This window comes from Dermacentor albipictus, chromosome 2 (assembly GCF_038994185.2).
Source record: "Dermacentor albipictus isolate Rhodes 1998 colony chromosome 2, USDA_Dalb.pri_finalv2, whole genome shotgun sequence".
NCBI lineage: Eukaryota > Metazoa > Arthropoda > Arachnida > Ixodida > Ixodidae > Dermacentor > Dermacentor albipictus.
In genome coordinates this window covers 120,256,306-120,284,225 of record NC_091822.1, presented here as the reverse complement: position 1 = coordinate 120,284,225, position 27,920 = coordinate 120,256,306, and the positions used below count along the sequence as shown (strand labels likewise).

The 27,920-nt window shown below is 47.1% G+C and overlaps 1 protein-coding gene across 4 annotated transcripts in view; it reads right to left on the bottom strand.

Annotated features, from left to right (window-relative positions):
* The window catches only part of LOC135914717 (chondroadherin-like), a 660,669-nt gene that overhangs the window by 407,228 nt on the left and 225,521 nt on the right, over nt 1-27,920 (bottom strand). For 2 of the 4 annotated variants that reach the window (XM_070533919.1, XM_070533918.1), the window contains exon 1: nt 21,778-22,062. The exons of the other annotated variants lie outside the window; for them this stretch is intronic. The gene's annotated coding sequence lies outside the window, so the exon portion shown is untranslated. Of the gene's footprint in view, nt 1-21,777; nt 22,063-27,920 lie in introns of those variants that run through there. 4 annotated transcript variants of the gene reach the window in all.

The following is a 27,920-nucleotide window of genomic DNA, read 5'->3' as shown; positions in this document are numbered from 1 at the left end:
TTCCACACAGTAGCAGCTCAGACGATCGACCCGAGAGCATGAGATTCAATGCATATAACAGAAACTATAAGGAGACGAGTAGAGTGTTCTTTCAGGCAGCGCCGTCTCAACGGCTATCTGTGTCAAACAAGCGCCACGGCTTTACATGGATCGCGTGAGTCAGCGAAAAAAAAAGCGAGTTGTGCTCGCCTGTTGACTGAGGCGTACGCGTTCAGTTTTTCGTCACGCCAGCAGGATCGAGCGATCCGCAAATGGAAACGCGTTGGACACTGCTTAATGCCGCGAACTCGCGTGAGGCGACGACGGTCATGGCGTGGACACGCTCCATATGAGCGAGCACTTTTCTTTATTCATCGTTCTCGGGTGCTTTATATTTGTCGTTACTGATAAATGGAGGGATTCGCTGCTTTAATAGAAAAAAATCGTGTTTTTGCGGTGAAGTATCGACCGTACTGCAGCGTCCCAGATGCCTAATTCACATTGTTTTCTTTTATATAAGAGTTGTGTGCCGTTGGCCCACCCCCTTCTCTAATAACGTGCCGGAAGTCGGGTACGACTGGCATATGCTCTTACACGCAGTTCTGGGTAAGAACTTTTGGGGAAATGCGGGCCCAGAAGTTTCTGCCAGTCTGTTATAAGCGGACGGAAAGCACTCTTAAGTGAAATCGAATCAGTGGCAGAGGCCTGCGGGTGTGAAATACAGTCACGTCGCTTACAAGAGCAAAAAGGAAAGCAGGTCTATGAGCAGCGAAACCTCGGGCTCAATTAAGGTGCGGATGTAATGACATTTTGTCACGGCATGTGTCCATCGACTGACCATCAGTGACAGAGTGAAAAGTCTGCGTAGGTGAGAAAACGTTAAGCATTCTGAGGGTATTTGACAGCATAAATGTCCGAGAAAGTGGAACAAACTTGATGTACGTACCACTCAAAAAGCTGTACTTGGGTGCAGTTCTATCTCACCACTGTTGCAATTGTTTCGTAGAGTGGCCACCACTGGCGTGGGGGACAGAATTGTTGACACAAAGGCCTGTAGAACTTATTTTGATGATCTCAGTTGTCAAACGCTCTCTTTAGCAGTGTCGTTCGGTCCCTGTTTATATACAGTGTGATAAGTTTTAAGGTATCCGGAATTCTTAAATATATCCTGTTGCTTGCAGATAACATAATTCTAGTTCTTGAGCTGGGTTACACTCAGAAATTCCGACATTACATGCACAAAAAATTGAAACACATATCAAGTGATTAACGAAAATTCACAAATTATATTTTTAAATAATTAGTTTATGGTACATCTTGCAATTTACGAATTGTAGTCTGTGAGCGTGCAAGGCATATCCACTTGTACTAAATTTCCAGAATGATGCCAGTTTGCAGATATGCGCCATCAAACTTGTAAAAATGCACTGTTGTTCCACTCTTACTCTTTTATCGAAACGCTCTTTCATGCACTGAAGCACAGAAGTAAGTGGAACACCCACGCATTTCGTCCCACACTTTGGGAAATTATACTTCGAAACTGCTGTCGCCCTGGAAATTAATATCATGTTGTACGTCTTGCAAGATCGCCGGCTACAATTCATAAATTGCAAACGGTGCTGTAAATTAATTACTTAAGGAGGTATTAGTGAATTTTTGTTAAATAGTTGAATACGTGTTTCGATTTCTCGTGCTAGTAATACCCGCCTCTTCCAATAATCCTGCTGTAGAATAATAATTATGCTATCTGCCACAGGCGATTCTTTAAAAATTTCAACCAGTCGTGGTAGCTTAGCGGCTATGGTGTTGAGCTGCTAAGCACGAAGTCGCGGGATCGAATTCCGGCCATGGCGGCCGCATTTCAATTTAGGCGAAATGCGACAACACCCGTGTACTTTGATTTAGGTGGTCCAAATTTCCGGAGTCCCCCACTACGGCGTGCTTCATAATCAGATCGTGGTTTTGGTACGAAAAAGCTCATAATTTAATCAAATGTTTCTATAATTTTAAAAATTTCATGAGTCTTAAAAATTATCATCCCGTATAATCTAAACGTTCAGCACTCTGTCAAAATAAAAGTCCAATTCATGGCTAAATAGGCAGCGGTTTTCCTCTCTATGGCTGACTTCAACAAATGGGTACCAACTTGCTTTGGGGAGAGATCAGCTCGGACTGTGTAATTACACAAAAAGCACCCACGGCACTCGTGCAAAAGTTCTTATGCTAAAAGTGTTACTAACAGCAGGTGTCAACCAATCGGCATTTTAGTCATCACTATCGGCGAATCATGAAAGCGGCCTGAAGATTTCAAGCCACCCTCACAAAATATCTTTGTCACTTCAGCCTCTGAACTCTATAATAAGGCGATTAAAGAAAGATAAATTCACTAGATTTTGGTGCTTTGCGTGCCAAAACCGTGATTGGATTATCAAGCACGCCGACTCTGGAGTTATTTTAACCACCAGGGGATCTTTAACGTGCCCCCTATACACGGGACGCGGACAGTTCTTACATTTCGCCCCAGTGGAGCCACCGCGGCCAGAATTTGATTTCGCGACCTCGCGCTTAGCAGCGCAACACCGTAGCTGCTAAGCCATCGCGGCGGGTAGAAGCAAATGCTGAACTTCGACAAATCGTCATCCGCGGCTGCATGAAAGTTATCGACTGTGCAGAAAAGCTGTTTTGTATCGCTGCTCGCTGCAGTAGACATCTATTAAAGGAAATCCTGCGACACGAACACCAGACGCAAGAGAGTCCTGCAGAGAATGCCGAGGAAGCCGATGAAGATGCTCGAAGAAAATTCCAGTACGCAACTTTCGTTGCACTCGCGCAATCGTATCTCATAACTATATATACAGGCACATTCGAACATGTGATCACACTCGAACTGAGAACTTACTAACAGAGCTAAAACGAAAAAGTCCCAAAATACTAAAAAAACGAGAAAGTCCCAAAATACTAAAAAAAGCAAACGAAAACTACTCATCATTAATTTGTGAGAAACAAGGCTAGGTTAGGAGCGCGAACCGGTCCCTGAGCATTAAATGGAGGCCAATTCTCTCTCAGGCAAAGCAATTGAGGGTCAGCTAACACAACCACCCTCAGATATGGCGTCAATTACGTATAACCCTCGTCCGATAATCACGTGTTTCGCAACGACCACAGCCTTGCGAAACACCGGAACGCAACCACACTGATTACAGTACAATGCAAGAAAGCCCTCACTGCCATTCTGCACCTTCAAATTGCGCTCTTGTAGCCTGACGTTGAGGCTCTGGCCAGTCTGTCGTCCTACGTACTTCAATCCACAAGAAATTGGAATACAACTCACAACTTACTCTGCGCATTCAACAAAACTGTTTCTAAGTTTTCCTTTGCACTTGCGTGCTACCGTTTCCCTGGGCCAAGTCCTGGCACATACAACTGCGAAAGTCTGTGTTGCACCGAGAAAACAATGGAAGTTTCTGCGTACTCGTCCGATCTTTCTAAGCTTGTGCTACACATGATGTAGGTAGGGAAGGACCACTACCTTCATCCTTGCTGCTGGCTCAGCTTCGCCAGCATTGTTGCTGTCTCTTGTATATTGTGCGACGTCTCAGACACAGATATGGTAGGTGCCTGGAGTACTCTGCTTCTTCTGAACGAACCGAGGGTAGCAAACCAGTAGTGCGTCTGGTTAGCCTGTCTGCCCTTCCTCTCTGTATTTCTCTCTCCCTCTGAACGAACTAATTTCGCAGTGAAGCTGCCTTGAATTGCACTGCGAAACTATTTTCTTGGAGAACTTCAAGGAAACGTGTGTGCTATGGCCCTCTTAACAAGCTTACTGCGGGTTGGTCTCAATGGCAACAGTGACTATTTCGCACGTAGTTCGTACCTACAACACACGTGGTCAATATAGAGCGACGTACTTAGGTGAAAAAACTGAATCAATCTGTTTTTCCGAAGGTCGTCCGTTGGCTTTAGCGGATGCAAGCCTTTTTCAAATAGTGTCAAGGTGTACTGAAGAGGCAAACCCTACGTAGAGTCATCACAGTTTATCAAAATCAAATGGTCATTCCGAATCCGAGAGCACTTTGCCAGCCGTACTGAGGATAGTCATACTAGGACCATCCTATCCAAGTGTGCAAGGAACAAGTCCTTCAACATAGGTGTTATGCATGATTGGAGACGCACTCCGCTTTTTTTAAAGAAAGCATCTCCATTCCGCTAGGTATTCAAGCTTAAGAAAACCTCTTGCCGTGACCCCACATCAAATTTGAGAGGTCACTGTGCCAAATTGAAATAATGCATCTTCAACGTCGTATAACAGTTCATGGTGCGCTAGCGAGTAATACAAGTCCTTAGCATCGATAGGCCCATACCCCCTACTACACCATGAACTTCTTGAAGATGAAATTATTCTATTGAACAATCAATTTAAAACACGCGTGCGATTGCACAATGGGTGATAATTCAGGTCGCAGTCATTGCCAAGGGTCATTGCCAAGCCCTCAGTTGCCTTGTGTGACAATGAATTGGCCTCTGCTTGAATGCGCAGTGAATGATGCGTGCTTTTAATGTATCTGGATTTCTCATAAATGACTAATAGGTGATTTTGCTTGCGTTATTTTTTTTTTTTCATAACCCACCACGGTGCGCAATGGCTTCGGCGCAGCGCTGAGAAGCCCGACGGCTCGGGATCCAATCTCGGCCGCCGCCGCCACCGCATTTCGATACAACAATACTGTTTCAAGAAATGTGCGGAGCTAAGCAAGATAAACAGTGTGTTGAATGCAACCCGCAATGAAAAAGTGCCGACAGACCGGAACATCTCTCAAGGAAAGAAAACAGAAATTTGTCGCCAAAGCCCATGAAAATCAATATGCACGGGTGACATGAGAACGCATGGAAGATTATATACTCCAGATATTCCAATTTACAATGGCGTTTATTCTTGCCGCAAAGTCACAAAACGTAAACAAGACTGCGAGTTCCTCGTTATTATTTTTGCATTTTAAACCCTTTTGGATATGCTTTCATCTACACTTTTTTTTGCGTTTATTTCAATTCATCTCTGGATCAGTGGCATTGAGGAAAATCATCTAATGGTATAACAAAAAAAAAAGATCTCCATATGCATTTACTCATTTCTAACTAAGCAAGTGCACCCGTATTTCTAACGTCTCGCTATGCGTAGTACAAGCAGGCGTCGCGCTCGTCACAGAATATATATATATATATATATATATATATATATATATATATATATATATATATATATATATATATGTGTGTGTGTGTGTGTGTGTGTGTATATATACATGAAGTGAAACGAAACTTAAACGGAGCTCCAGCGATGCGGAGTTAATTAAATGTCGCGAAAGCAGCACTGCTTAGCTGTGATACGGCTCTGAAAAGACTGAACTAGAACATAAAAGCGCTCCCTTCTTTCTTTGTCTCCTTAGATTGGTTGAGCTGAACAGATAAGACGAAAATTAGAATTTTCGATAGAGCTGTTCCAATTAAAGGCAACTCCGAGTCTTTTATGACACTAATGACGCGCGACTTGAAACTGCGTCACGCGGGCGCACGCAGAGCCTCCTTGCAGTTCGGTTTCTTGTGCGAAAAGAAAAAAAATAATAATATCCAGTCTAATTTCGTTCTACTTGCGCGAATATTTGGCTTCCGGTTGTCTGCAGAATACCCGCGGATTAATTAACGCCGGTTCGCTCCGATTACGCGTTCTCGTGCAGAACAACCAACTGGCAGCGGAGACAGAAAAACGAGTCAAGTTGGAGATAAGGGTGCAACGGAGGGAAATCAAGATGGGTTTTGTCTCTGTTTTCCTTTTTTTGTTGTTATGTGTAAGAACTTCCGTCAACGAAGACAATCAATTCACATCTACCGAAACACATTAGAAATTTCAGTGGTAATGTGACCGGTTCCTTAAGCAGTGTTTCGAAATATGTTTAAGTTAAAGAGAACGTTTAATTATCCAAGTTCAACTTGTGAGAGGTGCGTGCCCGTGTGTGACAGACAGTTTACGATGGCAACAAACAAGTTTATTGTTTAGTTCTTTATTGATTTAGAGGAAAAATCACAGGAAGGCAGGCTGCGAGAAAGTTGCCTGTCCCCAAAACCCGAATTCATTACTTATGAAAAGAGAAAAAAAGGAAAAGAAAAGAAAAACGCACAATACACACAAGAACACGATCAGACAAATACTCTCTCACGTGCGGGCACCAGCACTGAAAGCCCAGTCCTGTAACTGTGGGATCGCTACTCATTACGCAAGAGTAAAGGAGTCCACACAAGTATCTTCATGCACGCATAAGGACAGCACCACCGCGAGATCAGCTCGTTAAAAGAGAAACACATCGTACATGTGCGAAACACGTGTTACAAGTTTATTCTGAGCCTCTAATACTGGAAATGACGACCAACATGACAATAGCAAATGCGGTAGGAGGCACATACGTACAGTTACATGCTGGAAGGAACATCGCACCCCAACACTTTTCGGTACGTGCGAAAATAAAAAGTGGGGTGTGTGTGGTGTTCCTTATCGGAACAGAGTCACAATAGGCAAATTAAAAGGGAAATCTATTGCTTGATCTCCAGCAAGAATACCACTTCCAGTGGCTGTCTCGGCTGTCCCGTGTGGCAGGAGTTCACCACCCTTGGTTGAGCCTTAAAAGTTATTCGCCATAAATTGGATCGCTCATTCTTTGCTGCTCGCTTTTCGGCATGATTGTTCCAAATCATCACATCAATCATATCGGACGGGTGCATCGGCTCTTGGAGAAAGTTACTTTTATAGCTAATCATAAGAGCATCAAGGGGCACAGCGTTGATCATTGTTTTAGAAGCCAGCTCTGAAGAAACTTCACTACGAAATTGCTTAAACGATTTTTTACCCCTTCTTACACATTCCGGCTTCCAACAGAAGCCGAAATCTCGCTTATTGAACCTGGTATCTTCGCCGAATTGGGCTGCAAATTTGAGATAAGAGTCTACACTAAAGGAAACACCAGCCTAGATTAAGAGGATGTTACAAAAAAAGGGAAAATACGCGACCAATGTCGCGTTTTTTCATGGAATTCCACAAGAATGGTTCGCGTTTCCAGCGGTTCTATTGCATAAGACTCCACTTTGAAGTTCTTCGAAAGAACTGCTCATAAACCGATGCACTCACTCTCATAATGAATAAGTATGGCTAAACTATACTTTGCTTCAGCCGCCATAACTCTGCGAAATCTAGACTTCGATCACATCAAATTTTACTGCGCCTTTCGTCGGTCGTATCGTGGCGGACAAAGTACATGAAAAAAAATATATAGAAAACTTCATTCTCACACAGTTTTATTTTCTTGCTGCTTCCGTGCGTAGATTAATTTTTTTTCTAAGACGTAAAGAAGATATTGCAATCAAGCCTCATCAAATTCCAGCCTAGTTCCGCGCCAGCCACGTAGCACCTTTCGCGTGAAGAGATTTGTTCTGCAGTATATTTCGCTTCGATATTGGAGTCGACGTGGCACAGTGTACACAGGGGAGGAACATAAGCTCTCACAGGTACAAGCGTCAAGAGAATAAGCGTTTCCAGGGCGACAGGTTATACATAGAGAGACGGCGCGCATGCTTTCTTTTAAAGTTTGAGTTCAGTGCGTCCCGACTTGTGCGCACTGCAACCTCGGAACATAAGGCGCCAAATCAAATAATCGCACTGACGCAATCACCCATGAAACTTCACTTTCCTCGGAGTTTGCTTCCAGAGGAGTCGTACATGTAAGGGCGGTACGAGAGATGTGACAGCGACAGACCAATCTTGATTTGCAGGGGATAATAAGTGTTTCCGACTGGAACACGGACGACAAGGCAAGACCACAGTCGTTGGCCGGGAGCAATAAAGCGGAACGCAGGTGTGCATATTCTCAGAAGAGAAACGGCGGCACTTCCAATCTGGCAACATTTTCAGCATAAGACCTCTTGTTCTTGTTGTCTTTTTTACACTGCAACCCCTCTTACGTAGTTTAAACAACAAAAACTTTCGGCGGAATTAAGCGGTCTTGCGGAATCAGAGCACAAATTCAAAAGGGTTTTCGTTTTGAAGACCGCTTCGCGACAGGTCAGCCGCTTTCACTAATCACATGACCTACATAACAATCAGCGGCGACGTTGACTTCGAGACAGGGAGGTACAGCTATCGGCGGATCCCACGCGTTATCTGAGGCGTTTTCGAGGCGGTGGTGAGTTTTGGGTTCCTTCAGAACTTTTTATGCGTGGCATATTGCAATCACTCAGTTCAGCCCTTGGGCGCGGCCGGGCAGCCACCATTGACCTTTAGCGCAACGACGTGACGTGACGTCACGACAGCCGGAGGAAAAGCTGGGCCCCAACTCGCGCGGTCGCGCGCGGCCGCAGCCACCACCTGACTCCCGCTCCTCCCGCTAGGGGCGCTGCGCGGGCGCGCAACATGCTCCGCACTACGGAGCATGTTTTATTAGAATGTGAAGACGTCTACCCAGCGGTCGATTTAGGCACCACTGGCGTCCTTGAAGCCCTTGGGTTCAGAGGGAGCAGTGGTAAAGCAAACATGTCCGCAATAGACATTAGTAAGAGGCGACTGGAGGATTGGTGGAAGAAAAGTAGGGAAACGACAAAAGACGGAGACGTACAAAAGCACAGTTTGCAATAGGGGATCAGAAAATTTGGGCGTGGTAGTTCATAGTGTTTTTTTTTCTTTTTTCATTGTTTAACCTAGGTAGAATATTAGGCAGTATAGTAGCAAGAGCTTGGTGGCGCAACCCACCGCCCCGTTCCAAAGGGGACGCTCATAACATCCATCCATCCTTCCATCCATTCTTGCAACGCAATGCGTGCAACGCATTCTTGGCTTAACCAAGCTAAGCCTGGCCATTTTTTTTCTCCCGTCCTTAATTCCCACTCTACTCACCCCTAGGCGACATCGGTCCCGGCCACAGCTGTTGAGGCGACGCCGATGGCGTTGAAAGTGCGACGGCTTAAAATTAACTCTCAAATCACCACTTCTGAGCTTAGATGCTTTCACTTGTTGACTTAAGGTTTAAAGTGTTAAAGTTCTGAACAATTTTTGAAATAACCTGTGGCAGATGCAATAATTCCATTCCGTGAGCTTGAATATCCAAAAAAGCGGACATTACTTGCGTGCAAAGTCAAACAACCCAGTCAACCACTTAACGGAAACGCACTAAACTAATTACATTACGGCCGAAATTGGAATTTACAAGTTGTGGTGGGTGACTCTGCAAGGCGTGTCTACTTTGAGGGAATATACAGGAAGTCACCAGGTTCGAGATGCCAATGTGTGCGACGAAATACATGGGTGCTCCAGTTACTTCTCCATTTCAATGCGTACAATACGTTTTTTTTTTTTAAAAAGGTAAGTGGGACCGCGCATTTTTGGGGCTAGTTTAATGGCACAGGTATCTGACACCATATCCTGTATCATCCTGAAAAAGTTTTTCCTGGTAGCCTTGATAAAGATAAAGATAAAGAGTCAATAAAGTTTTCCATTTTTTTTCCTAGTAGCCTTGATAAAGATAAAGATAAAGAGTCAGTAAAGTTTTCCATTCCATTCCATTCCTAGTAGCCTTGCAAACGCACTGGTTACAATCCGTAAATTGTAATATGCGCCATAAAGTAATTAATTACGAACTTAATTAGCGAATGTTCTTAATTTTTTACACAGGTTTATATGCGGCTTATACACGGGTGCTACCATTACATGAGTGTACATGGTGTGTATGTGTGCGTATGTGTGTGCGTGCGTGCGTGCGTGTGTGTGTGTGACTTTAAAACCGACATGTCGCATTCGAATTTAACAGGGCGGCCGTACTGTTAACAGACAAGTCATCTTGAAGTGCTCTGACTGTCGTGTAAGACGAAGTTGTTTTTTACAGCGAGAATCAGCAGTGTTCAGTGGCAATAATGAAGCACCGACATAGCCTTTAGAACCTCCTAAAATTCAGCGTGTCTGATTTTTAGATAGACTACAGATTAGTTGCACGAATGCCGGGGAATGACCAGTCGACGATGTTACGACAAGCAATTTCCTCACAATTCCTACGACAATTACAACAAACTTCTCACACAACATCACAAGCTTCTCAAGAAATATCGAACCCCCTAACTCTTTTTTCCAGGTTGCAATATACAAAAAAGTTCTGACACTCTTGTATTTCAGTTTAACGAGCTGCAGTATCAGACCGGTGCTGAAAAAGCAATATTTGGCTAATTTATATTGATAAACAACACATGGAGGACTTAGAATAGCAAAGCTGTGCCATTATTTCAGGTTTTAAAAAGGGCGCCAGACAAACAAAGAAAAAATTATGAAAAACTGATAGGGATGTCGTTATGAAACTTCCACGTTATGTGTTATTCATGCCTTCTTTTTCTATATCGTCATCATCTCCGCATTCTCCTTCTCCTTTTGTTCCCCTTTACCAACGCTGAGTAGCAGTCTAGGACATAGTAGCCCAGACCGACCTCTCAGCTTTTCTCTCATAAGGAATCTCTCCCTCCACGTCACGTCTTCGTGACGTCATGTGCTTTTGTTGTTCCAACTAGGCGTTAGCCTTCTGCTTAACAATAATAAAGGAGTTACTTTATATTCTTAAGTGCAGGCACGGCCTGATTTTGAAAACACTTTCCTGCATGTGGGCTTTGGAAATAAACGAAAACATAACAAATATATCACTGTCAACTTGACGTCATCGGTACAGTGATTTTGGTCCGAAACTTAATATAGGGAAGCTCGGGACTTCTTCTTATGTGATGAGAACCTACGATTTTCTGCGAAGAAGCAGAAACAGAATTTTTTAGCGAACAAATTAGCTGTGGAATACTTTTCACGAGCGAAGGTGGTGGTTTCATTGTAGCTATCAGAAAATTTGTGCAGTTTCGGCAATATTTCAATTCTGGAATCCAAAAATAGTTAGCGCATGACGGTGGTGTTTTCTGATAGACAAATACCATGTTTCGGTTTAAGCGTAAAGTTAAGATACCGTAGAATTACAGCGTTCGTTAGAAACCAACAGCAGGCAGCATATATTCAAGTCGACATCGAGAGAGAGAAGTGGCGTTAGGCAGATCATTTGATGAGTAAATCAGATGACCACCTTTGTATTAGGCGCACAGCGTTGGTGCCATAGCAAGGAACACGCAATGACACTCGGCAGAGTGATAGAGTCTATTATGGTACTCAACATTTTCTGGCGGAGTGTGTGCTCTGCTTGCCGAACACAGATGTAACTAGCCATTGCGCTTAATGAGAGCTTCGTCTTGAAGTTGACGTAATTAGGCTGATAATGGCGTTCCGTTTTTTTTTACGTTACTTCTGTTACCAATTGAACTCCGCAAGATAGAGACATTGAAAAGGGGGATAGGCAAGGAGGTTAATCACACGCAGCTTCCACTTCGCTTCCAATTCGACATCTTGCACTGGGGTGTATGAAAATTAGTCAGTAAGAATATTGAAAAAGAAGGAGAATAAACCATTAATGCCGAAGAGAAATCTACCAGTTACATCTTGTTAATTTTTCCTGTCACACGATCTTTTTACACTGTAAATACATTCTGAAAGGTTTGTGAGTGACGCTTTATTCTTTGAAACGCTACGATAGTGTACATTATAAAGGAAGCTGGGACTTTATGGGAGCTAAACCCGATGTTGGTAACGAAAGCTATATGCTATATCTTGGTGTTTAAAACAAATTATGCGTGGCTCTGCTATCACAAGCACCAGAGACCAGTGGAGCTGGAGGAAGGCCAGTAGAGTAGTGCCAAACCGCACCCTTAGTCTAACTTTTGCTGGGCTTTTGCTAGCAGAGCCCCGCATAATTTTTTTTCCACTGTGAGAAAGAGAATAGCCGAAGCGAGCGAGCGTGTTTTTATCGGACAACAATGACGTCTTACCACCTGTGTCCACGCCGCGCCGCTCCTTCTACCCCGCTAGGCTCCACCCACCCTCGCAGCGTCGCTATGCTGCACGATGCTATCTTTATAGTCTGCTTTCACTCCCTCTCTCTCATCTCTCTCTTTCTCTCAGTTCGGCGAAAGTGAGAACGTCAAGAGAAACTCAGCGATGTTCTAACAGCTGCACTGTAAAAAGAAAAAAGGTCTGCTGTGAAGAGTCAAACGAAATTTCGAGCAAACTCGCATAACCTTTTCGTAGCAAAATTAGCAGTTTACTGGGAAACATTCTTACGGAGGTGTTTTTACTTATCAAAAGTGTAACGTGACTTCATAAAGTAACAAGGAAGGCCTTTGCAGTTGCTTTCAAAGGCGCACGCAACACAAATATATTACTGACGCAGATCTAGACGCGATAATTGGCGATGAATACAGGCATTCAAAACTAAAGTAGTAAGCATTTGGTTCAGTAATAATTGAAACAGTCAAGAGACCGGTGATATCTCCTTCAATAACAGTCGGTTCTTGCATTACAATACTCTTTTATGAATCCTAGGTGTCAGTTTCGTTAAAATCTTCTGTCATTTCAAGAGGTGGAGTCTACGTCTGGGTCACCAATCTGGGTCGCCTTACTTTTATTGCATTGCTCATCTCGATTGGCATAGGAATATACATAGCCTTTGTTGTATTCTGTTCTATGCCACTCATTTTCCAATTTGTAATAAAGGAGGCATGAATCATCTTTCTTTTCAAATATTCTCAATATGACATATAAATAGTTTCTATTCATTTAAATTTACTCTAACCCTGCTCGCTATTTTATTGACTGAAAAGAAAAGAGCATCGCAACCTTTGTCGGCAGCAAGAAAGGTACCAGGAGGAATAATAGCAATGCTGACGTAATTCTGAATACATTTCTTTCCTGCCACAGTCTCTGAAGTTCTTGTAGCCAGCAAAACATATTTTCGCGAAATTCAGGTAAAAAAATCATCGTGTGGGCTTCGAGAGCAAGCACACGGCTCTAGCATACACATACGCCCAGCGTATTTTACAAAGTACACCTGCATTCATTTTCGTCCGATGGTATAAATATGTATTGTATATGGAATGTCATGCATTCATCGTTTACATCCTTCTTTAATAAAACTTACCAAAAAACTTCACCTTCGAGAAGTGTATGTTATGTCTGACAAAAAATAAAGAAGCCACATGTGAAGCAGCACCTGCTATAGTTCATCACTTTTCCAAGTTTGGCGATGAATAGATCAAACACATGATGCAACTGACAAAAAACTACAATGCGGTCGTCTTCGCAGAACCCTTCTTAGCGAAACGGCGTACCAAGGAACACTGTGTGTTTTGTATTTATTATTTACAAATAAAAATTGTACAGTAAACTTAAAGGTGCGCTGGGCACTAATGGGTCAAAACTTTAACAAATGCACTGGAAGGCTATTCCCATCAATACCTTGATTTGGGCGCACTGGTTCATCTTGACAGTTTTCATAAAAAGCGCTAAAGACGAAGACGAATTCGAAGGACGAAGTCCTGTCGTATGTTGTATGGTATGGTATGGTATTCCTTGAGCGATGGCGCACACCCACTGTGGGGGATTGGCCAAGATTTGGATGAAATTAGGCTATCTTTATTAAAAAACTGAAAATGGTAAAGCTAACTGGAGGAAAAGAACAAAAATAAAATGTTTAATAATTCAAGACAACCTCTTCGTAGCAATTATAAAATCCTCCACGGTTGAGCAAATATCCCTGTGGCACTGTCCAAGAGAGGAGGCTCCTAGAGAAAGGATATTTATAATTGAAAAGCTCAAACCAAGCTGTGTAAATCTTGATTCTAGATTTTTTCTTAAAGAAGTGAAACGGCGGCAGAATATGAAAAAATGATCGATTGTTTCATCTTCTCCACAGACTGGGCACAGAGGGGAGGGCACCAGACCAGCCCTGTGACGATAAAAGTTTAATTTTGGTATGTGTTACCAAAATTAAACTTTTATCGTCACAGGGCTGGTCTGGTGCCCTGTGACGATAAAAGTAATTTTTTTTTTTGGTATGTGTTGGAAGACCACGGAGTGCAGGCGTGCTTCGTGTCGGCTCCTCTATTTTCCTATGTTTTTGGCAGATTATCGAGCTTCTCGTGATAATTCTTCTTACCAGCAATCGGCGGACTCATCAGCACTCCCCCGACACCAAGTTTCGCCAGGTGGGCCCATCTTCTGGCCGATAAGCAGCGCCTTTTGTCCCGCCACGCAGGCGGGGCAAGCTAAGCCTATTTCCACGTATAGGCCACTATTGCCCGGCCGCCGCGGCGGCGGGGCGTGCCAAGCCTACCGTGTCGCCGGACCTCATTGGAGCTCCCAGTCTCCGACGGCAAAGTGTCAGGCCTTTCCTGACGTTAAATGGAAGTTGTCCAAGTAGACGGAACAGATATTAGGCCGGAAGATTTCGGCGAGGGAGCGGGGTGGTGCAATGTCAAGAGGAAGAAACAGGCCGACGGTGCGACCGAGTCGGCGCATAACCAGCATGGGCACATGCAGCGACGGACGGTAGCCATGTCGACAGCGGGAGTCACTACAGCGCTGTACAAAAGGAAGTACGCCCGTCAAGTGAAGCAGGTTGCCATGGCAAGCCGAATGCCAGAGTTACCGCCGGACGATTACAAAATCGTCGTACGCCCGCGAGGCGGCTTCAACGTGCGCGATTACGGGACGGATCGCATTTACTGCTGCCTACGTAACGCGGCGGGTGTAAGCAGAGAAGCGGCCGGGGAAGATAGCATCTGCCTCAACGTTAAGCAGAACGTGGTGGTGCTCAGCACGCCGTCTGAAGACAGAGCCAAACGCTACGGAGCCATTAGCAAGCTTTGCATCGGAGACCGAGAGTTCGAGGCGAATAGTTATCAAGCCGCCCCGGAGAACACTTCCAAGGGCCTCATTAGGAACATTTCCAAGAGCGAGAGCCCGGCAGACATCATCGCTAATCTAGTGACGAAGCGCAACCCCGGAGTGCTGCACGCGAAACGCATGAGCAACACGGACAACATAATCGTTTTGTTCGACGGATTCCACGTACCGAGACACGTATATTACGGCCCCATGCTCGTCAGATGCTCCCTCTACAGGAAGCAGATTGACGTGTGCTACGAGTGCGGAAGGCTGGGACACCGCGCCGACGTGTGCCCCAATCCCAACGACAAGATTTGCCGTGGATGCGGACGCAACAATCCGTCGCCTGACCATCAATGCGAGCCGCGGTGTCGACTGTGCGGCAAGGGACACTTCACGGGAGACCGCAGGTGCAAGGCGAGGTACAAGACCCCATACATAGTCAAGCGTCGCCAAATAGAGCGAAAAAGACAAGAAGAGGAAGAAGCAGCTACAGCGTACGGCAGCGGTTACAACAGCAGCAGCGACTGTAATAGCAACGCCGGCTACTACCTCCATTTTCCAGAGATAGACCGTCATTCAGTCACCGACAACCGAAGAGGACGCTCGACTAGCCGTGGCGGGAAGGGCGGCGCGGGAAAATCCCGATCCCGATCCCACTCTCGCAACCGAACACAGACGCCGAGAAGCACGTCGATGACGCGCGGTGGCGGCGGTCCGGGCACCGCAGTTGTGGGCCACATCAACCAGCAAAGTCAGCAGCAGCAGCCGTGGCAGCAACAAGGTCACAGGAGCACTGGGCAACAGGTGAGCTGGGCGGCTGTCGCCGCTTCTCCCGGCGGCAGAGGCGCTTCGGCGGGCCGCTCTGGCGGGCCTACCGTCGGCGGTGGCGGTGGGAACGAGCTCGAGCGAGTGATAGAGCGAGTCCTAAAACAACGTTTAGAACCATTAGAATCAATAATTAGCGAGCTTAAACGCGAAAATGCGCTCCTTAGAGAGGAGAATATCAAATTGAAAGGCACGGCTCCACAACCGCAGCAACCATCGCAACGTCAAACGACGATGTCGCCGTCCTCGGCGCCTCGATCACCGACTCCATCACGGCCTGAGCCGGCCGAGATGGATACGGACAACGAGGGCAGCTCGAGGGAGACGGCGGATGAACGCGACGATCGTCCCGTTACCGCGAAAAGGATCGCACTAGATCCCGCAAGACCCGAGAGCAAACAGGGATGCGGCCGTTATGAGAAACTACAGAAACGTGTAGACAACATCGAGAAGAGCCTCGAGGAAAGTTTTACAAAACAGACGGCTCATATGAACGAAATGTTCAGTAACGCGCTAGCTAAGCTCTCTGAACAAATAACACAAATGTTCGCCGCGCACTTGGCGCGCATAGACGACATAGAAGCGAGGCTATCGCCAGCTGCAGGCAGACCAATCAGAACAATGAGCAAGCCGTACGCTAGACAGCAACAACACAATCAGCAGCAGCAAAACACGCTTACAGACGTAGAGATTCAACCGCAGGTGCAACCGCAGCAGCAACCAAGTCGCCTCGATGGTGACGGGTTAAATTAAACGCAGGCATCACCATGGCTACACACGCAACGAAGCACACTAACACTGGGAAACAACAATACACAATCTGGCAGTGGAACTGCCGGGGCTACAGGAGGAAGCGGGGTAATCTCCAGCAATTCGTACGCAGCCGTGAGACGAAACCGGACGTGATCCTTTTACAGGAGACAAACCATCCGGTTAAACTTGCCGGCTACAAAGCCATAGACGCGACCGCGACGGAGAACAGGCAAAGAAGGAAACGAGCTACACCCCGCGTGGCGGGTGGCGCTAGGCCGGGGGCGATGGTGCCGCGCCGGCCGTCTCCCCCGCCACGCCCGTTGCCGGTCGCCGCCGTGCTCGTTCGACGTAATATCACTGTGGCGCAGCGAGAGCTTGCCTGCGTAAATATTCCTCACGTGTTTGTAGAATTAATCCCTAAGAGCGGCCGAGGACTCTTCGTCCTTAACGTGTATAGTAAACCCACGCTGCAGCACAGATTCGGGGAACTACTGCGGGGCGCACGCGCGGCTTCCGGCGGCGAGCCTCTACTTGTTGCGGGCGACCTTAACGCACCCCACGGAGCCTGGGGCTACACCCGAGAAACACCCAAGGGCAAACACCTTTGGGAAGACTCGCAAGACCAAAGGCTTGCACTGATCGCGAATCCCGCCGATCCTACACGCAGAGGGAACAGCGTGAGTGCCGATACGTTACCAGACCTTGCGTTCGTTTCAAATGTTACAACAGCGCACTGGCAAAATACGCAGGAAGATTTGGGGAGCGACCACTCGCTGATCGAGATCACGATAGGCACGGGCCCGAGCGGTCGTGGTACTAACCCTGAGGGCAAAGGTCGTAAGCTCAAACTCGTGAAGTGGGACATGTTCCGCAAGAAGCGAGAAGAAGCGGGGCGAGGCGACGAGCCGATTACGGACATAGATGAGTGGACCGAGACGCTCAGAAGGGACGTAGGCGCAGCAACTAGCGATGTTCCGCCCGAAGCGAACCTCGAAATAATTGACAGTAGGCTCCTACACATGTGGGAAGCAAAGCGAGCCCTCCTAAAGAGATGGAAATGCCAAAGACATAATAAGGCGTTGCGCAAACGCATAGCACAATTAGACAGAGGCATCGAAGAACACGCACTTCAGGTATGCAGGGCACAATGGGAAGACACGTGCAATGGCCTCGAGAGGCAGATGACCGGGGCGAGCGCTTGGCGCCTTTTTAGACACCTATTAGATCCGGAGGAGACCCGGTCCGCTCAAGGCCACAAGACTCGTAGACTAGTCAGATATTATAAAGGTGATAACTTCCTCGACGCAATACGTGATCATTATTTTAAGAAGGCTGAAAGCATCCAGCACGCCGAGTACGACGGCGTCACAAACGAGAAACTGGACGCGGAATTTAGCGAATCGGAAATTCGGATAGTCCTGTTCGATCTCAACACTCGATCGGCGCCCGGCCCAGACCGGGTTACCAACAAGACTCTCCGCAACCTAGACGACGAGTCAATCTCCCGACTCGCGGCCTACGTCAATGAGTGCTGGCGAGAGGGTTCGATTCCCGAAGCGTGGAAACGGGCCCGCGTTATCATGATTCCTAAACCTGGCAAGCAAGTTACGCTCGATAATCTAAGACCGATTTCCCTTACGTCTTGCGTCGGCAAAGTCATGGAACACGCAGTTCTCACCCGCGTGACAGACTTTCTCGAAGATCATGACGCATTCCCGCACACCATGCTAGGATTCCGCCGCAACCTCTCCGCACAGGACGTATTGCTTCAGCTTAAACACCAGATCGTAGACGACACTACCAGCTCCACTAAGGCAATTCTAGGCTTAGATATTAAAAAGGCCTTTGACACCGTTAAGCACGAATCGATCTTAAAAACAATTGGAACATTAGGACTATGCCAAAGAATGTATAATTACGTTAGAGATTTCCTCGCGGACAGGCGCGCATGCGTCGTCGTCGGCGATGAGGAATCGCCGGAATTTGAGACGGGTCCGTGCGGCACGCCGCAAGGATCCGTCATATCACCATTGCTCTTTAATTTAGTTCTACTTGGTCTACCCGAAAAATTAACAGAAATAGAAGGATTATATCACAGTCTCTACGCGGATGACATCACCCTCTGGGTTCCCGGGGGAGGATGTGACGGTCACGTCGAGCGAACGCTACAGGCAGGAGTAGATGCGGTTCAGAATTACTTGCGTGGAACGGGCCTCGAGTGCTCGGCTACCAAGTCCGAACTCTTACTCTACAAACCCACAAGGAGAGGTCGTAAAACCTTGCTCGAAGAGGAACGGGATTATTCCAAAATACGCATTACATTGGCAGATGGTACTCCCGTACCACACGTAGAGAAAATTCGAATCCTAGGGTTACACCTGCAGGCAAACGGCCATAACGGAGAGACGGTGCGAATACTTCGTCATTTGGTAGATGACACGATCCGACTCTTGCATCGCATCACGAATAGACGCAATGGTATGCGTGAAGAGTGCGCGATCCGTCTCGTGCAGGCGTACGCGATAAGCCGCATAACGTATGTTGCCCCCTACCTGAGGTGGATCGGGTCCGAAAAAAACAAACTCGAATGCATGATCCCAAAGGCTTTCAAGAGGGCGGTCGGCGTTCCACTCAACGCGAGCACCGACAAGTTTCTAGAGCTCGGAGTTCACAACTCCCTTAACGAGTTAATCGAGGCGCACGACATTGCACAATACGAACGATTATCGAGGTCAAAGGCAGGTCGATGCATCCTCGAGTCGCTCAGCATCGCGTACCACACCCAGCATGGAGAGAAGACGGCGGTTCCCGCCTCTGTTCGCGACCGCCTGATCATCCCGCCGCTTCCCAAGAACATGCACCCTACGCACCACACCGGGAGACGCAACAAACGAGCAAGCGACCTACAGAAGAAGTTGGGTAACAGCAACGAGGCGGTATACGTAGACGCGGCTCCATATGAAGGAGGGAGAAGCGCACACGCGATAGCGGTTGTAGACCGCTCGGGTAAGTGCCTCGAGAGCGCCACGGTGACCACGGGACACACGGAGGCGGCCGAAGAAGCCGCGATAGCCCTATCACTCGTCGCGGTGCCGAACGCTGCGATCGTGATCAGCGACTCGCAGGCGGCAATCCGCGGCTTCGCGCGCGGTCGTGTCTCGCGGGAAGCGGCCCGCATACTCCAAATTTCTGACGACGGCGACTCGTCATCGCCCTCGCAACGCCAAAATTCTACGGTCTTCCTCCTCTGGACCCCGGCACATACCGATGTTCCGCTCGCGGGCAACGAGGCGGCCCACGCCACGGCTCGAGGTCTCACACGCCGAGCCGTCGCTGATTATGTGGCCGCCTCCGCCCCCGAGAGCGGGGCATCGGATCTGCCGGATCGGGACACTACAACAGAAACACAACAAGAAGCACACTGGGCGTGGGGCGATCCCCTAACCACGTTCAGAGACCTCACCCAACACTACAGACTCGAAAGACGCACATTCCCGCCACCGCACGACAAATTGAACAGGAACGAGGCCGTAACGTTACGCTTGCTCCAAACACACACCTACCCTAGCCCCGCTATCTTACACCACTGCTATCCGCGTTTATATTCAACAGACGCGTGTAAAACATGCGGACAGAGAGCAACGCTGCGACACATGCTCTGGGAGTGTGCCGGCAACAACGGCAATCAGACCAGCTCCGTTAGCGACGCGTCCATAATCGCGGCCGTTGCCAGGGTGGGAGAAGGCTCGAGCTCGCTTCTTCCCGACGCCGCCCCGGATGCGGGAGCCGCCGGGGACCTTCTCCGTAGGCGTCGCCGCCGCTGGGAGGCGGCTATCAGAAGTTCAGAGCTGGCAGACCAGCTCTGGGCCGTCCGGCAAGCCGAAGATGCCGCTCGAGTCCAAGGACTTCGAGCCGTCACCTGAGGCCACCACAGCAAGCACTGCCGGACTATTCTTTATTAAAGTTTCTTCTTCTTCTTCTTCTTGGTATGTGTTCCTTCGACTTCGTCTTCGTCTTTAGCGCTTTTTAGGAAAATCGGCATTCCCATTATAGGCCTCCACATATATCGGTGAATGATTGCATGGCGTTCTGCGGGGACGGTGAGTCTCACGTTGGTGCTGTAGAATTCCTCCTTCTGACAAAGGCTAGTCGTCCAATTGGTTGAGTGCTGAGAAGAGTGATCATCTCGGCAAATGCTATTCTGGGCACTGCCACAGAATATGCCACCTGGCTTCTTTTCGACCACAGTGGTCCTTCGCTACTCTGTCGGTCATTCCTCTGCGGAACGCACAGGCACCGAATGTAATGCCAAGCCATATGCTACACAAAACTGTCGTGTCTCATCGTCTCCTCGTGGCACGATCGATGAAAACCGATGGTTTCACGTAGTATGAACGAAAAAAATATTCTGGAATGCATGGAGTGAATTACATTTCTCAAGAAAAACTTGCAGGTTGTTACACTGACCAGAACCGTTCGTTCTAAACGTTTGTATTCTTTACCCAGGGCTACGAATGGGCGACAAAATTAGCAGTACATTACTCTGTGATCGTAAATTTGATAAATGTTTACGTTTCTTTTACCATCTACTGTTCCAAACCCAGGTTGAAATTTTTTATTTGCTTTGTTCGAGATGATCGTGAAGCGGAACAAGGTGCTTGCCTTTCTCACCAATCCTGCTTCGCCTTTACGTCGATATATGACAATGGCATTCAGGACAAGTAGCCGGTACCTGTGTTAACGCGGTGCAACGTGTATGGTCTCTGAAGGCACCAGCGTCTCGTTAGTACCAATGTCTATCACGGGGATTTAAATCACAGGTTGCTGCATGCGCTGTAATGCCATGCGTTATTCAGGGCCCGCATTAAGAAAGTTCTTACGCTAGAAGTGTTCATATGAGCAAAGGCCAGCCAATCGCGATGCAAGAGGTAACTATACCGAAGGTGGCCGGCCAATAGCAAGCAGCACTTATGAACAAAAATGTTTGTGAATTTGGTCTCAGACCCGCAAGCTTAAAACGTGGAAGGAACCAAAATACAGCAACATGCATAATATGAAGATTAAGTTATCTCCAATTAAAGCAGTCCTATTCAATATTGTTGCAGGCACGGCATGTGCAACAATAAGCAGCTTGCCCTGACATCTACAGCTTGAGCTTGCGTTGTCAACTACATGCCCTTTTCATGTGCCACTAACTGGCGCGTGAAAATTAAGCGGCTGCAATAAAGAAAGAAAGAAAGAAAGAAAGAAAGAAAGAAAGAAAGAAAGAAAGAAAGAAAGAAAGAAAGAAAGAAAGAAAGAAAGAAAGAAAGAAAGAAAGAAAGAAAGAAAGAAAGAAAGAAAGAAAGAAAACCAAGCCGCGTAATGTGCCAACTGTGTCAACTCACCGTGACCAGAGAAGACAGCGCTTCAGGTTCCCTGCATTTCCGGGTTTACGGCTCACTTTTCGCTCCAGTCCAGCATTCACAGTTTCTCGGAACACCGACACATCGACACAAGAGGGCTACAACACACCAGCGCAGAAATGCAAACAAACAACGACTAACGCTGACAAAGTTCGTCGACGCGAGATAGCGCGCGCACAGTATACGCGTAACGACCGTCTTCCGGGCCGCGAGGAACGGACTTCCGGGCGGCCGAAATTCGCGCCACACCGGCGAAAAGAAAGCAGCCGCACCTGCACACACGGCGTGTTTCTGCGATGCGGCCGCGTTCGTTTGTTTCGCCCCTGACTTTCAAAATATCGGGCAGTTCCATCGATTTTGGCCTGCGGATCACGTGCCGCTCCGGCGAGGGTACGCCACCACGCGAGCATCGACGAAAGCGCGGAGGCGGAAATGTGGCTGGTTCGGCGAAACCGCCAACACCACAGTGTCGTTTGAACTCGCTTGCCCAAATATCGGGCGAAATTGTAGGAGGCTGTTCTTGCTTTAAAGCCAATCGTTTTTGTGTGTGTGTGTGTTTAAACTCCCGGGTTTGGCGTGTCTGTTACTGCTGCCGGTTACTCAAATCTTAATTCTGGGTTTTCACGTCCCTGACCCACAATAGGATTGTGAGGCACACCAAAGAGGGGGGACTCGGGAATTATTTTCGCCACCTGGAGTTCCATAAGGTGCGCCCAATGAACTGGCACATGGGCGTTTTTTTGCATTTCGGCCCCATCGAAATGAGGCCGCGATGGCCGGGATTTCAACTCGCGCCCGTGCGCTTATCAGCGCTACGTACAAGCAACTACTCCACCTCGGAGGGTTACTGCTTGCTGCTCGATGGGGTGGTATCCCCGCAAATATATCTGTAGATATATATACGAAGTTTGCATGTTCGCCGAATTCTTGTAGCAGCAAATGGGCTTTACTAAACCCTGTGTAATGATGAGAAAAGTGGACGAGTACGTATGCGCATAAATGTTCTGGGTGTAACAATAACAAAAAAGATCCTACGTAACGCTATAACGTATTATGTCTGCACATCTTTAAAGCGCACTGACCTCTTAATAAAGCAGTGCAATGTAGTCAACAGATTCTTTTAATAACCTCATTTTCTCTGATCTTGAAATTCAGCATGTGCTACTGAATCTGAGCGCGTACTTGGCCAAACCTCTATAACGGGTACGTGGCACTATTGCACTAAAGTAAGAAATCCTTAAATGCTGCACCGTAAAAAAAAAATAGCTGCCGTTTCATTCTGCATATACACCTGGCATCATCATTCTTCTCTCAGCAAGCGTCGCACGTCGCTTTCGTGCTCGTGACACCGGTGAGCATAGGTGTGTTACACAGTGCATCCACCTAACTCGGTGTTAACATTTCGGCATAGCGAATTAAAGGTATAGTGCATAAATATCCAGATTTAATTAGCGCAAAGTTGTGACGTTTTTTGTGGTTGATAAGCAGAAACACTTCAGTGAGACTACACGTTGCCGTATGTATAAAATAAACTAAACTTTAGGCTCCTCCGTCTGTTGTGAAGCATTTAATTCAGCGCTTCACGAAAAGCTCCGCTTCACACGGATGCTAACACGTGCGCTTCGATGTGCTCAGTTGTGTTTGTTTGCTTCTGTTGATTCTTGTCCTCGGCGTTTCATACAGATTCACCGACTGCAGCAGCATCAGCCGATTTCTAAAAATTAGATGTCGCACATAAATGTCGCCGTTTTGAAAAAGTGCAAAGTGCTGGCAGCGGTAAGTTTCGTGACTTCATTACAATCTCGCGCTTTAGTTACTCAGCAAATCTGTCAATGAGAATTGGCCCAGGTATTTTTCTGCGGCTTGACGTTGCTTCATTGAGTGCAAAGCCCACTGCGGCTTTGTACCATGTGTCTCAGGTAACTTCTCCCTAATGTTAACATATGCTAATGCCACGTAGTTAATGTTTGCCGTCGCGACAGCCACTAGGCTTACATTGTAATTGCCTTATTACTTAATTAGCAATTATCATTTATTCAACGTTGTCAAATGTTATACTGAGCGCAAAAGTGTCAATGACTAATTTGTGGGCCATGCTCAAATATTCTCGATCCGGCTTTCGGTCGCTCAGCACGGGCTACAAAAAAGTCCCGCGAAACGAGTCACGTGGCACTTTCTTATGTTTCACTAGATTTCTCCACACTTTTATATTTTACGCGCACGTACTGGAGGCAACACTCTATAAGGATAGTCTCGGTCCGATTCTATTGATTTCTTGTCACATGGTCCGCTGAGTGGCCGATATCGACAGTAGCAGTGGCACGTCTCCCTGCTAACTTATGACGAGTGTCAAAGGGAAGGAAAAAAATGAAACGATCTCACATCTTTTTTTTAAAGGTGCTATATTTTTTAAATATCTTGTGAACTTCAGAAATAGAGGTCACACTGTCACATTTACACTACAGTTTCTAGTAAAGGTGCTCCATAATTTGTTATGTTTACAACGAAACTCATGCAGAAGCGTATATTGTTTATAAAAGAAGTGCACAGCATTTTTTTCTCTATGCTTCCAATTAGAAGTATCATAAAAACTTATGCACTAAAGGCGTGGTTGACATAACTGTAATAATTCGGCATGCTTGAGGTGGAATCCGCCCCCAATATCTGCAATTAGGTGGTGTAGTACATATATCACGAGACCGACAACAAGGAGGAGGATGTCACCATGACGCTGATGATGTTGGTAAGCTATATACTTCGTCTCTTCGACGTTCCGAACTCTCTATGTGTTAGACGAAATCCTCTCTCACTTCTGCTTGTCGCGTGAACGCTCACTCGAATACGCGGTACTACGTATAGTGGCCCGGGCAGTATAGAAGTGAGCCGGTGTCAGCGCCCGCATGAAAATACAGTAGGGGCACCAAGGGCGGAAAGGCTCGGCAAATGAGGTGCGCGGCCTGCGAGGAAGACCCTTTTGTCCGGCGTTTGCAGCGGGCCCTGTCAGGGCGGCCCCCCGTGGAGAGCCCCGGATGCGGACAGCCACTAATGCAATCGCACAGCAAGGAGGAACCGGCCGCGCAATACCTCCGGAGACACGAGGCGGGCGCCGGTCACGCGACAGGAGGGAAAGACGAACGCAGCATCGGACGCTGAGAGGCCATTGTGCAGTCGTGGGATGCCCGAAAGGTGCCACCCGCTCTTTATTTTTCACGGCACGTTCCAGCGTTATAGTGGCTACAGCTGAGGGGCATGTTCTCGGCTAAATGCACGGGGCCCGAACAATGCCAGTGCTTGGCGCTCCGGACAGGGCGAAGGGCCCATATACAGTAGCGTGCATTCTCAGCCCTTTGTGGTCTTTGGAAATTAATTTTCGTTGAACTCTTGTTCACGTCGCCAGACACTGCCTCTAAGTTAAGTGCCAACTATTACACAGCCTCAAAGTTATAAGACCAACTCAAAGAGCATTTCTCTGATATTATGCACTGTTTTCATCTTATGGGTCTCCTCAGACCCATTAATGTGCGAACCATACACACAGACGAACCACCATGCAGCTTCATTTAGCTGTGCAAACTAAAGTAAGACTGTGTGTTTTTTCTAGTTTTCTTTTCTGGAGAAATGAAAGGTAAGTTGAATCACATCATTCCGAATTGTGCAGGAAGCGGGGGTGAAGGCAAGCTGCTCCAGTAACTACAACTTTGCTTCTAATGCCTCGCTTATATTTCTAATGAAGGCTTTTGGCTTTAACAAATATGCGCATTTGACAGTTCAGTGTAGTAGTCGGTGCTCGCGCTGCACTTTGATGACCAAGTCTTACCAGCAGCAACCTCACAGTACCTCACCACCACAGCTGTAACGCTAAAACTCACGCCTCTTTCTTTAAGCGCACTCAGCACTACCATGCAAGAGGGTTTAGTGTTAAGTTTACCGCCACCAACCCTGTACTACGGGCATTAAAATGCAGTGATAAGCCAGAACAGAAGCTTGCTCTCCATTCCGGTCCCAAGTCATTTACAGAGGCTGTCGCCGGTGCAGTACAATTTGCTGCTTGGGGAGTTGATTGAGGACTAAGGAATGCATAACAGTAAGAGAAGAAAACAAAGAGCTAATAAAAAAAGGAGGAGAAAGTAACACAAAACGGAGTGAGCCTAAACTCTTTTCTCTGTTCCTTTCGGCTCCCTCTCATTAAGTGTTTCTTTCCTTGTAGCGTTATTTTCCATTCCTTAGTTTTCGCCAGTACATATACTGAGCGTGCATGTGCTAGTGCGTATGTCTGTGAACTTTGTTTCCTCGCCACTACACCCGGACCGCGTGTCAAGCATGTCGGTAGATTAAGCTTTTCGATACCATCAAATGCTTCCTCTTTCATATATGGGCCTCTGCCTTCCTGCAGATTGCAGCCTGCATCATTTTTTCGGTCATCTTGTCCACATCCTTTCTCTGTCCTGCTAGCCGGAGTCCTCCAGAACCAGCGAATGTGCTCGTTAACAAAACAAAAGAACAAGAAAGAACGAAACTCATATAAGCTGCGTTGTTAATAGGCAGTGCATTGCTTCATGCAACAGTCAGAAGTTAGGCATTTTTTTTTCACGTAGCCACTTCTGTAACAATAGCTTCCACATTAAGCTTCCACCATCCTTTTCGCCCAGGACAACGTAAACGAATGGGACAAATTAAACTTCCGTAGGCGATTCCCACCTGAAACAACATAAATGCACTGTTAAACGAAGTTTAAGCGTCCGTTTTAAGCCGCAGAACCCCATTTTTTATACTATGCGGCATATCACCAATAGCAAAAAGTAACAAAAGGAAAAGAAGAACAAATGAATGGTTAGTTCATGCCACTGACGCTAGAATTATATCATCGCATGTATACCTGTGGTCGATAGAAAACAAACATACTCAGAAACTTGTACACCACCGCCCACGTTTTAACCGTAACTCGTAAAAGCCGTTCGAAAGAGCAACCCGCCATCTCTGAGTGTGTCGCTGAAATATGCATTAGACTCATGGACTCATGTTCTTTTTCCCCTACCCGAACGCTCCCAGACGTTAATGGACGCGCACAAAGCAAGAACAAGCCAAAGAACGTGAATATCCGGGAAGCGCAAGCAGCACTGCACCCTACTCACGTCCGCGCATTATTCGAGAGTCGTCGCTTTTGAGCGAGCCATACGCTGGCACTACTAAAGTGTACAAGTGCCGTTGCTGCCGTTGCCGAATCGACATACAAAGCAAGGCATCATAGCGCGGCTTGGAAACAGGCCGGACAATGTGTATTTGGGAAAATGAAAATAAACAGCAAGTGCTGGAAAGTTTGCGAAGCTTCGCTTACTAGACGCGCGAGAGAAGTTAGCGAACACTGGTTTGTCTTTGAGCGTTAGTAAAGTTAAAGGACGTAGCCGGCATCAGGTAGTTTTCGCAGGCCAGTTGTAGGCCATATTGTCTGGCATTGTGGCGGGCTCTCATAGTCGTCGTGAACATTTTCCAGTTCGCTTCGCCAAAGAACAAGATTGCAGAACTTTGTGATTTCGCCGTCTGCTTTCCCACGCAGCGTTGGAATTCAGCGCATTTCGGTGCTTCCGCTTTATCGCGGCAATATAGCTGGGTTCGGCTGAATACTTGCACACTGCTTGCTTGCAGTGGTCAAGCATTGTTCGCTGAAGCTGTCGGCGGCTGCACTATCTTGTGTTTCCTTTCGCTGGCAGCGTCGGTGCAGAACGCATTTACACTTGGCAGTGGGAGCAGCCGGGTATCCAAACAAGTTTTCCAGTACGTCTTCCTAAAACGTTTATGTTGTTCTTCGCTACTCGGAGTTGGGTGCTTTTTTTTAATAGCAAACCTCTCTTTGCCTCTTCCCCCCCCCCCTCCCATTTCTGGGGCTGGCTCCTGGCTGCTGACTACTGGTTTGCGCGATGGGCCTGTACCGGACGTAGTGCAAACAAGCACCCGATATAAATTCCAAACATAGGCGACTCGTAGTGGCCGGTAATGGACGTAAGCGCAAACGCGAGCTTTAACGCAAACACGCCGCGGTCATTATGGCGTTGGCAACGTTTATACGCCTTCGTTTCTACCTTTCCGTGCTGCCGTCATAGTTCGGCCGTTTTTAGTGTCAACGTCGC